The sequence below is a fragment of the Dreissena polymorpha genome, chromosome 2 (genome assembly GCF_020536995.1).
Source record: "Dreissena polymorpha isolate Duluth1 chromosome 2, UMN_Dpol_1.0, whole genome shotgun sequence".
Classification (NCBI taxonomy): Eukaryota; Metazoa; Mollusca; class Bivalvia; order Myida; family Dreissenidae; genus Dreissena; species Dreissena polymorpha.
This window is the reverse complement of record NC_068356.1, coordinates 20,634,167-20,646,577: the sequence shown is the minus strand read 5'-3', so window position 1 is coordinate 20,646,577 and position 12,411 is coordinate 20,634,167. Positions and strand designations below refer to the sequence as shown.

Sequence of the window (12,411 nt, the reverse complement as noted above, 5' to 3'; positions counted from 1 at the left end):
AAGTATTAAGAGTATTAAGTATTCCGACTATGGTGTACGAACTGGTCCAAAACTATTCTAAACTGTCCGGGACAGTTTAGAAACCGTCCGGGACGGTTTGTAAACTGTCCCGGACAGTTTGCTAAACTGCCCCGGACAGTTTACTAAACTGTCCCGGACAGTTTACAAACTGTCCGGGACGGTTTAGGAATGTTTTGGACCGTTCGTGCGCATAAACCGTCCGGGACGGTTTAAACTGTCCGGGACAGTTTAGTAAACTGTCCGGGACGGTTTAAACTGTCCGATACGGTATTATTTATATCAACCAATCGAACACTCCTTACAATAATGCTTTACTTTAGAAGTCGTAATGTAATATCGTTGTCATCTCGAGCGACGCTATTTTTCTCGGACAAAACATGATTTAAAAAAAATATTCAATCAATCATTGCTGCCAAAAACGCCAGAGTTGAAAATGAATATTTTATGTACTCGAAATAAATGTATTTGCCCACAAAGTATTTCTGACATTGGTAACGAATTTCTTCTTTTACAGTCGCTGCCCTGAAACTGTCGAGTAGGTGTAAACTCGGGATATGATGTGGTCATTCTGTTCACATTTCTAGCCAGAGCATCCAATCTTGCCAGTGAAGAGTTAATCACCTCAAGGGACCAATTTGTCTCTAAAATTCTTGTAATAGAATTAAACACATCCCGACAAGTCTCTAAAAACCGAGCTCTGTCCATATTCGCGTACAAATGATAAATTATCGAACAATCACTCGAGTAAACGTTACTAAAAAGGAAATTCTCACTTTCGAAATGGCACACAAATGCGAAGTGTTACGAGTGTTCTGAACCTATGCCGTACTAAAATTTATGCCTGTAACCCGTCCGGGACAGTTTAGGAAACCGTCCCGGACAGTTTCCCGGAAAAACCGTCCCGGACAGTTTGCTAAACTGTGCCGGACGGTTTGTAATTCACAAAATAAATCGCCCGGTACAGTTTACAGACGCACGAGCGGTTCAAAAGTAAGAAACTGTCCGGGACAGTTAAGTAAACTGTCCGGGACAGTTTACAAACCGTCCCAGACGGTTTATAAACCGTCCCGGACAGTTTAGAATAGTTTTGGACCAGTTCGTACACCATATCCGACGACCTTTACTCTGATACAATATCCGCGATCGTGAAGTTGACGGCCAATCTATTTTTAATAACGGAAAACCCCTCTTGTGACGTCACACAAAAACCTCCTATATGTAATTTCCCAATAAAAATACTTAAAATCAAACATAGGTTACACACCACATACTAATTAATCTTCCCAAATCTACACCAATTAAAACTAATGAAAGCTACTTGTGTAATCAATTTGGAGACACATATATATTGCTTCCTGTGGTTGCTATATAATTTTGTCGAAAAGACCAACTAATGTCTAAAAAGAAGTAAGATAGAGCTAAATCAAGGTACGTAAAGAACATAGAAAAGCCAATAACCGCGTACCGAAAGCGCAGTGCCATTATCAAAAGCGAATTGTAAAATGTAAGTACTGAAAAAAATCAGATGACCAGTAAAAATTCAATTAAAGAATAACATGAAACTTTTTTATGAATTAATTGTTCAAGGACTTTATCTTACAACTTCGATCTTAAACGCGCAATATAATGTAAATTAACGATGTCGGCAAATAAAACAACATGCCATAATGATGCCGGGAATCAATTGCCTGACAATTAAAACATTAACAACGAACGAGCACAATTGTTGTTACAGACAGGGGTTAAGTTTCGATAATTGGTAACATTCGTATGGTGAAGTCGTACAAATTTAACTTGAGATCGGGCGGGTAGGGGCGTTTAGCGTAGACCGAAATGGCACAGTTATTAAAACAGAAAAGTGTGACGGATTGATGCACAGAGCGCAAACCATAAGCCCCCCCCCCGGTTTCACCGGTAGTGGACTAATAAACATACTATGCAAACTATGATTGAAATAAACTCAATCATAACGGTGGGCATTTAGCAATCATACTTCTTTTTTTTTTCGGTATTGATTTGTCATAAGAGGTATACTTACGTGAGCGCGCGTTGCTTTATAAGATCTCAGTGCTTGATAGTTTTTAGTATAATTATGTATAAATACTAAGTATGCGATCATGTAGGTACTATTACTACTGCTACTGCTACTACTACTACATATACTACTTCTACAACAAAAACAACTTCTACTACAAAGACAACAGCAACAACAACTAGTACCACTTCTATAACTACTACTACTACTACTACTACTACTACTACTACTACTACTACCACTACCACTACTACTACTACTACTACTACTACTACTACTACTACTACTACTACTACTTCTACTACTACTACTACTACTACTACTACTACTACTACTACTACTACTACTACTACTACTACTACTACTACTACTTCTACTACTTCTACTACTACTACTACTACTACTACAACTACTACTACTACTACTACTACTACTACTACTACTACTACTACTACTACTACTACTACTACTACTACTACTACTACTACTACTACTACCACTACTACTTCTACTACTACTACAACTACTGCTACTGCTGCTGCTGCTGCTGCTACTACTACTACTACTATTACTTCTACTACTGCAACTGCTACTGCTTCTACTACAACTTCTTCTGCTGCTGCTGCTGCTGCTCCTCCTCCTCCTGCTCCTACTCCTACTACTACTACTTCTACTACTACTACTACTACTACTACTACTACTACTACTACTACTACTACTACTACTACTATTACTATTACTACTACTACTACTACTACTACTACTACCACTACTACTACAACTACTACTACAACTACTACTACTACTTCAACTACCACTACTACTTCTACTACTACTACTACTACTACTACTACAAGAATTATACCCTATTAAAAGCCCAAAATACATTCTAAAACTTTAACTGCATATATAATTTTAAACGTGCATCCAACTGGATCAAACAATAATAAAGGCATTGAATTAGGTAACATAATAACACTTGTTATTTATTAGCATTTGTGTACTATTGATTTACATAATTTTGTATACATGGTCATTAAGCTAAATGTTGTATCAATCTTACTTTAGTTTGAGTGTTTGATTTAGGGAAGTGAACACAAAGTATATGCCCTTCTACTTTCTTTAAGCTTCCGTTACAAAGTGAAAGTAGGTATACTGGATTAACTCAAAGCTTGTGAACACCATGGTTATGTAAATGTGTTGTCCAATCTGCATTAAAACAGGTCAAGATCCGTTGTTCAGATATCTGAGATGATTTCGAAAATGGTGTCTGCTCCTTTAAAAATATGGCAGCCAGTGAGTGGTGCAAGTTTCCTTGCAAGACTCGTGAACGCTCTAAATGTCACATCGTTAGTCTAGTCTTCATGAAACTGGGCCAACACTTTAAATTTGTACGTAATGATATATCGGCAGAGTTTTAAACTTCCTCATTTAAAGGGCTATATGAGGTAAACTAATAGGTCACTTGTTCATATTAAAGTGAAAGCTTTTTTAATTCTTTAGAAGTCACATTTAAAGTAAATTCTTACTAAGATATATCAGCCGAGTTCGACTACAAAATGGGTATCGGATATTGGGTCCTAGTGGCCAGAACAGAAATCAGTTTGTAAGTGGTGTGTAACCTATATTTATTAAAAGTAATTTTATTTGGAAATAAAATATTGTCACGCGTAAAGATGAAGCATTAAACAAAACAATAGTGCCCATCACACAAACATTATGTATAATTATTATTTTTACAAAGATTTAGGTCAATTTGGGAAGATTTCGGTAGATTTGGGTATATTTAGGTAATTCGTGTCGCCCGTATTAGGAGGTAGGGCCATTCTTTACATAGATGGTGACGTCACTACGTTATTTTCAGTAAGACCGGTGTGTACACAATGCTGGAAGGGCTGCAACACAATATGCACTATGTCAAATTGATGGAATAGAAAACTTTGTATCTATTCATCACGTCATTATAAAAAAACAAAAGATGTGTTTGTCAGAAACGCAATGCGCCCGTCTGCGCCGCTTTGAAGCCACATATTTGAACTTTGACCTTGAAGGATGACCTTAACCTTTCATCACTCAAAATGTGCAGCTCCATGAGATACACATGCATGCCAAACATCAAGTTGCTATCTGAAGCGACATAGAAGTTATGAGCATTTTTCGAAACCTAAATGCAAAGTGTGACGGAAAGACGGACGGTCCGATCACTATATGCCCTCCTTCGGGGCATTAAAAACAACAAGCAAATAAATAAATACATGTTGTGCTTTTCAATATTTCTGCGGAGTGTATATAATGCTTATGTATGTTTTGTTTCTTAGTGCTGTTCCTAACATGCAACAGTAAATGTGCTACGTAAAAACGGGCTGATATACTATACATGTACATGTATTATATGATATTTGCTTGACTTTATTTAGTTTTTTTCCCATTGTTTGGGAAGATAGCCCATGGCTTTGCAATTGGGAATTTTATTGGCATTTTCATGAAATTGGGAAAATAAATTCATTAACCTTTTTTCTTCCACACGAAAAGTCTCTAAATTTGACATAACTCTTTATAATCATTCAAATTAAAGAACAAAATCATATAATACTTTGTAAGATGTAATTGAATTAAAATTGAGATAAAATACGCATAAGACACTTCTTTCTAAGAAAAAAACATTATTTTTTGGGGTGGAAATTTGCAATGTTTTGCCACATTTTGGGAAAAAAGTATACTTTTTGGGATTGGGAACATAGCCGAATTTCGGCTATAAAATCGGGCCAAAAAAACAACAACCGGTTATGGGTAACTGTTTTAACTTATTTCTTAATAAAATTATTAACCCTTTCCCCCATAAGATGCAAAGTGATATCATAATGGCTTTTGCAACCAGCAGAAAAAAATCAGAATAGCCTGCGAGTAACTCGCAGTCTGTTCAGATTTCATGCTGTTTGCTGCTCATCAGTAACTAAAGGTTGGAAATGAAGCCTTTAAAAGTTGAATTTAGTAATAAAGATATCTAATCAAATTTATCTTTCTATGGAATTACAAATGCTTCAAAATACTTATCTATGTGGTAAAGGATTAAGCATATTATTCGGTTCTTATTAATTCAAAAGCAGAAAATAGTAGCCTACGGAGTTTAGGCAGTATTAATACCCTTCAATTGGAGATTCAAATAAATTGCAGATTCATGTTAATATACATAACGTTTATTAGAAATCGGTTGGCTCGAATTCCGGATGGCTCGAACTTTTGTTGTCAGTTCCAGCGAGTTGAGCCATCGGGTTTTGACTGCAGCTTAAATGATCAATTAACAGTATTTATTTTGAAAATTTAAATATTGCAAAAAGTTGCACTTCACTGAACATAAACCTTTTTGCACTAACAAATAAATATAATTTCACTGAGAGCTTTAAGACAATGTAAAATTTCAATTTTAGTTTTTATTCGATTTAATGGAACTAAAATAGTTTGGTACATGATGGGCATGGATCATGCGAAACAAACTATACAAAAAATGAGAAAACAAATCAGAGCAGTTTCGCTTTCACCCATCAGTATGTATCCCTTACTTTCATAGTATCAGCCCTCATCATTTTATCATACCACCGCATTGATATCTGCCTTATATAACGTTGCCTGATATATTTTTTAAACATACCACCACATTGATATCTGCTTGATATCCTGTTGCCTGATATCTTTTTTTATATCACGATCAACAGGAAGTTCAAATATCAGTCATGTGTGGTGGCTACTAAGACTTAAGTACAATGTTTTGTTTTATTGTAAAACTGAATCAGATTTATCAATACAAACAATTTGATACCAATATGTATTACATTTATTCCACAAACAACAACAAAAACAGAAAAAAGGTATTTTACAAATATTAAGAATGAATAAGTACATGCTGATGGCGTCATGTAACAATCGGACTACTTTTTTTGACACGCCTTCATATGCAAACATCAAAGGTCAAAGGTTATGTCAAAAGTTCAGCAATTATTATAAACAGACCAAACAAATAAAACAAACAATAAACAAGGGCTGTTTGTAAAACATGCATGCCCCCCCCCCTATATGGGCTATAAGTTGTAGTAGCAGCCATTGTGTGAATACATTTTTGTCACTGTGAACGGTGGTGGTGGTGGTGGTGGTGGTGGTGGTGGTGGTGGTGGTGGTGTAGTAGTAGTAGTAATAGTAGTAGTAGTAGTAGTAGTAGTAGTAGTAGTAGTAGTAGTAGTAGTAGTAGTAGTAGTAGTAGTAGTAGTAGTAAAAATAGTAGTAGTGGCAGTAGTAGTAGAAGTAGTAATAGTAGACATGGTAGAATAAGTGGTGGTGGTGGTGGTGGTGGTGGTGGTGGTGGTGGTGGTGGTGGTGGTGTGGTGGTGGTGGTGGTGGTGGTGGTGGTGGTGGTGGTGTAGTGTAGTAGTAGTAGTAGTAGTAGTAGTAGTAGTAGTAGTAGTAGTAGTAGTAGTAGTAGTAGTAGTAGTAGTATAGTAGTAGTAGTAGTAGTAGTAGTAGTAGTAGTAGTAGTAGTAGTAGTAGTAGTAGTAGTAGTAGTAGTAGTAGTAGTAGTAGTAGTAGTAGAGTAGTAGTCAGTAGTAGTAGTAGTAGTAGTAGTAGTAGTAGTAGTAGTAGTAGTAGTAGTAGTAGTAGTAAAATAGTAGAAGTAGTAGTAAAATTGTAGTAGTAGTGGCAGAAGTAGTAGAAGTAGTTATGGTGGTGGTGGTGGTGGTGGTGGTGGTGGTGGTGGTGGTGGTGGTGGTGGTGGTGTGTAGTAGTAGTAGTAGTAGTAGTAGTAGTAGAAGTAGTCGTAGTAGCAGTAGTAGTAGTAGTAATAGTAGTAGTAGTAGTAGTAGTAGTAGTAGTAGTAGTAGTAGTAGTAGTAGTAGTAGTAGTAGTAGTAGTAGTAGTAGTAGTAGTAGCAGTAGCAGTAGCAGTAGCAGCAGCAATAGCAGCATTACAATACCAATACTTAAGAATGATCAAATGGGAAAAGGTAACCTAGCACTGGCAGTAAATATGGGGCTCATTTACAGGTCAGATTTGGAATCTCTGCTGTAAAATGAGATTTTGAGTGAATTAAAGGGAGGCAAATCTGTAATAAAAAGAACATGCATAAACCGTAGTTGTTTCCCTTGTTTGAACCATGCTAAATCCTTATAATGCCTATTTCCACTAACTGTGACCTTCACCTGTGACCTTGACCTTTGACCTAATGACCTCAAAATCAATACGGGTCATCTGCGAGTCATGATCAATGTACCTATGAAGTTTCATGATCCTAGCCCCAAGCGTTCTTGAGTTATCATCCGGAAACCACCTGGTGGACGGACCGACCGACCGACCTACCGACCGACCGACCGACATGAGCAAAGCAATATACCTCCTCTTCTTCGAAGGGGGGCATAAAAAGCAGTAAAAATAGTAAAAAATAAAATAGTAACACACTTCACAATAAAACCCAATGTAATATGCATTAAATAATGAAATAATTTTAAATCATAAATTATTATTAAGGTTACATTTGTTGTCTTCTACAGTTTGCCAATTTTGCCACATGAATTGTGTTTGATAAGGCTCGTTAAAAGCTAATTTCTTGTGAAAATAAAGACTTAAACATAAAAAACATATATAAATACAATAAATAAACATTACCATGTCAGACTTTGTGGATGGAGATATTTAACATTGTTTGGGACGGTTTAATGGAGGAAGTTGTTATGTCTGAAGAAGACTTTGCCAATCAGTTTGGAATAAATCCGAGTGTGTTTAATGAACCATTTGATGAAATCACGAATGCAAATGTCAATTTAAATAAAAGTTATTTAGAATCCTTTACTGAAACAAAATCAAAAACTGAGAACGGTGAAAACAAATCAGTCGCCATAGAAATGACAACCGAAGATGTACAAAAATTAATCGAAGCCGAAGATAACAAAAACACTATCCGGAAAACACTGGCAGATGTCAGTCGATTTAAAAAATATATTGCCAAGAAAGGCGAAACGAAGGCAATCCACAATTTATCAGTCGACCATCTAAATGAATATCTTGCCACATATCTGCTCTCCATTCGCAATAATGATGATGATGAATATGAGCCTGTCACATTGCGAAGCATCGTGGGAAGCATTGACGGAAACTTCAAAGAGCGAAGTACCCATACGTACTCTATCTTCCGGAGCAGTGGTCCAGATTTTCCCTCACATGTGACTGCCTGAAAGCAAAGCAGAAAAATCTATAAAAAAAAAACACACAAGGAAAATGTATTTTTAATCACTGTTTAATCACGGCAGAAAATTGGTGAAAAAAATGCCAAGATGTTGAAAACTATGGCAATCGAGGCAGGTTAACAAAAAACATAAGTAATCATTCTGCTAGAAAACACCTTGTTCAAAAACTAAGGGATTCCAATATCGCACCAACTGAAATCATTCAAATAACAGGACACAAAAACGTACAGTCAATAACCAATTACAGTAAAATTTCCGAACAAACACAAAAAAGATGTTCAAACTTTTGGCAACATGTTCTACTGCAACACCATCTGTTTCATGCACTTCTGTCAACACTTCCGAAATGAACATTTCTCTCCCCATCCACCCGGCAGTTTCACAAGCACAGTTTCCTGGCAAAAATCCAATAAATGACATGTTTTTGGAGCTGTACTAAACGTGCAGAACCTCAACTTGGCTCAATATCTACGAACAACCACCACAGTAAACCAAACGCGCAGTATATATTCCAAATTCTAATAAAGACATCATTCAATTCTTTACACGTGTTGACACACTGCGAAGTAGTTCTGGCTACCATAACTTTAAATGTCGCTTTTTATGATTTTTGACAGGCGCAACTTTATAGTTATGGACCAACCCCATTAGGAAAGTCAACCAGAAATTCACGAAAAGTTGACAGTTAACAAAGACCGGTCCAAAACAGCTTTTAAATGCAGTTATTGGTCCAAATCTACCACTTGATGGAAAGATTGAAATTTTTCACATTAAACTGATATATTCTTTCACAAAATACTATATTGAACATTTAAAATTTATCTATTCTGCTCTTACATATCGAGAAAAACAGCGATGTGTCAGACTTTCTTGAAATGCGAATCTTCTGAGATTTCACGGTCATATGATGTTATTTCTATTTTTAGTAACATACCATGTGCTCAAGTGAATGACATTTCCCAGTATTTTAGATTATTCTGGATTGTTTTGTAATCAAATTGTAGTGTAAATACAAACTCAAGGTAAATAGTATTTAAAACTAACCGATTCACACTGAAATCAGTCTTATAATCCACCCGAAGTAAGTTGTTAATCTCAAATAATAGATTTCAGAAAACGAAAGTAATGTTTACAATTTCAGCAAAAATGTCAAGGTCGATCCGAAAGTATCCAAATGAAAACTCGTCACGTGACAAAGCGACAATGGCGTCAAAATTGTGAATTTCAAACCGATGAGAGTTATTTTTATCTATTGTAAGTTGCATTTGCAACATTTGAACCTTAACATATTCCCCGATGCAGCAATTTATATTCATTCACCAATATCTATCCGTTTTGAAATAATATTATTTTATAAGGTTTTAAATGTTTGAATTAAAAATGTATACAAGAAAATTTTATCAGCAAAAGCCTTTCAAAAAAAAATTATTCAACGGCATTCTCGCCGGAAATTCTTATAGCGCTATTACTTCAACGATCGCTGCATTATAAATTCTTATATTAGGTTAATAGAATCGAGATTTTGTAAAAGCATAATTACTCATGTTTCAATGAAACTTTATTTTATAAAAATCGGATCATTATTGACCAAGTTACAGCCGCCTTTCTATAGCGCCGTAACATTTTCGCATAACTTTGCTCGATAATCGTAGATGTTGCTAGGACACGTCACTATCTTATCGCGATCGTGATACATCGGCTATCATCGGACTCCTCCGATTGATTTATGGAATAATTCGTCTGCTGATCCTACGTTATATCAATGCGGTGGTATGATAAATTACAAAACGATCAGGCAGTAACCTGTTATTCTCTATTTATATCATGGTCATCAGGAAGTTCTTATATCACTCATGTGTGGAGGATGGTCATATTACTCGGAATCAACTATAAAGTAATCTTTTTTAGCAAAATCCAATCAGATTCAACAAAACAGACAATTTGATACCAAGATGTAATATATTTTAAACACAAATAGCAAAAAACATTGTTTACAAATATTAAGCGCGTGTGCTCATGACGTCTTTATTAAAACGTCAAACGACAAGTTTTTTCATTATTTCTTTTAAATCAGGGATGTAGATGTATGTCATAAACAGAAAAACAGGTTACTGTCTGATCTTTTTGTAATATATCAGGCTCGGCACGAATGAAATAATGGCTCGACAAGCCTCGCCGTTATATTATCCTAAGCCTTGCCTGATACATTACAAAAATATCAGATGTAACCAGGCCTTTTCCGCCCTATGCCACGGGTCCGAATATCGGCCCCATTCCCAATGCAAATCTGTTGGTTTTTTTCCCAACAGGGATGGAAAGTAGTGGTTGCCTGTGAACCCGGGGCCAGTACATTTTGGTCTGGGTAACTCAAATTCAAAAGTAAGTAGTCCGGCCGGGCTACTTGCCTTTTAAGCTTCAAACAATTCAGTGCAAATTAACATTTATGAAATTGGCGACTATGAATTAATAATGAGTTTTATGAAATTCATTTATCAAAGTCAATGAAATGCTTTAACTCAGGCTTATATTAGGACATAATACACAGAAAGTTTGTCAATTGATCAATGTTGTTGTTTAGTTATATATTATTTTGTTTAAAGATAGTATTATAAACACGACACTACATGCACATGGTACTGGGCTCGTTACTCTTTAGCTGGGCAACAAACATACTCAAGATGGTTGCCCGTGTGGGCAACTAATTGTAAAACGTTAGTTTCCATTCCTGCCCAATTGAAAAAAATCCCAATTGCAAAAAAATAAAAAATAAATAAATTATTTTTGTATATTTTTTATACCTTTAAATATATAATTTAACCTGATCCAGTGAAGAAAATAGAAAAATATTGCATAATTAAATTATCTTTTGCATTTAATTTGTTTTAAAAACAAGAAAATATTTTGAATTGATTATTTAAATTGATTATTTAAATTGATAATTTAAGACTTTCTTTATTTTACCCCAAATCAGGCGTTTCGCGCGATTTTTTTCCCCTCAGGCCCTTTCCCCAAAATCAGATAAAAAAAAAACTGCACTTATCACACATGTTCATAATATTTTGTAAAATTTTAATAATATGTTATCAAAATAGTCATTATTTACCAGTTAACGGCTTCTTTGAAATATATAAGAAACACTATTTACATGCGATTATTTTACCCAATTGAGCCAGTTTTGCGATTAATTTTTTTTCCCAAAATGGGGTTTTTCATGACGCGAAATTCCCAAAATTCCAGTGTGGCGTTTTCCCAAAATGGAGTGGATAAGGCCTGGTAACCTGTTATTCTCTATGTATCGTGCCTTTATCGAAAAACCGTCAAGAAGTGCTGCAAAGTTAATGTTGTTCAATTTTTACAAGTTGTAATTTATTTTATGGTTATCCATGACTTAAAGCCACACACCTTGAAATGAAGTACCTGTTAATCAATACATATAGATGCAATTTGAAAGTGTGCAAAATTGTCCTTAAATCTATAGCCTAGTAAGCAAGTAATTTATTTATTTTTTTAATTTTAAAACCGAAAGTAGGATTTCTGTACGTATTCGTCCATTTCGACAAACGCGATTATTTTTAAGTTATAAAGCGCAAGAAAGACGAATTTCTACCTTGTAACCACCAGATATATTTTAATTCACGTAGATAAAATTAAATCTATAGCATAGTTAGCAAGTAATTTATTATTTTTCAAACAGTACGTTTTTAAAACCGGAAGTAGGATTTTCATTTTCAACAAACGCGATTATTTTTTTGTTTTGAAGCGCAAAAGGGACGTATTATTACCTTGTTACCACCAGATATATTCTAATTGGCATATATAAAATATGTTTCTTATTTATACTTAAATTTTCTATGTCATGTATTTCATTTCAGGGTGTGTGGCGTTAACGATCATGAGCAAGAGTTTTGTTTTTCCATTAAGTTGCTATTTTTAGAACAAGCAAGTGCGCATAGTAAAAAATCTAATAAAACAACCAATCAGTAGGGCCGATACTATGAGACAACATGTACATGAAACAGATTACCAAAAGGAGCTACGTCTAGCCAGTATTTTGCCAAAACATGGCCGATTTAAATGCAGTTTTCGTTGTATTGTCCATGAATACACATTTAACAATAAATTTTC

At 35.2% G+C, this 12,411-nt stretch overlaps 1 long non-coding RNA gene and 1 pseudogene across 1 annotated transcript; both read right to left on the bottom strand.

Moving 5' to 3' along the window:
• On the bottom strand, positions 1–158 carry LOC127870548 (small nucleolar RNA snR44; annotated as a pseudogene).
• Positions 159–6,836: 6,678 nt separating this feature from the next.
• LOC127866158 (uncharacterized) lies at positions 6,837–9,433 on the bottom strand. The gene is made up of 3 exons (XR_008042873.1): positions 9,331–9,433; positions 8,571–8,681; positions 6,837–8,270 (listed from the first exon to the last, which is right to left on the bottom strand). It is a non-coding gene; the product is annotated as an uncharacterized LOC127866158 (long non-coding RNA).
• Positions 9,434–12,411: the final 2,978 nt, after the last annotated feature.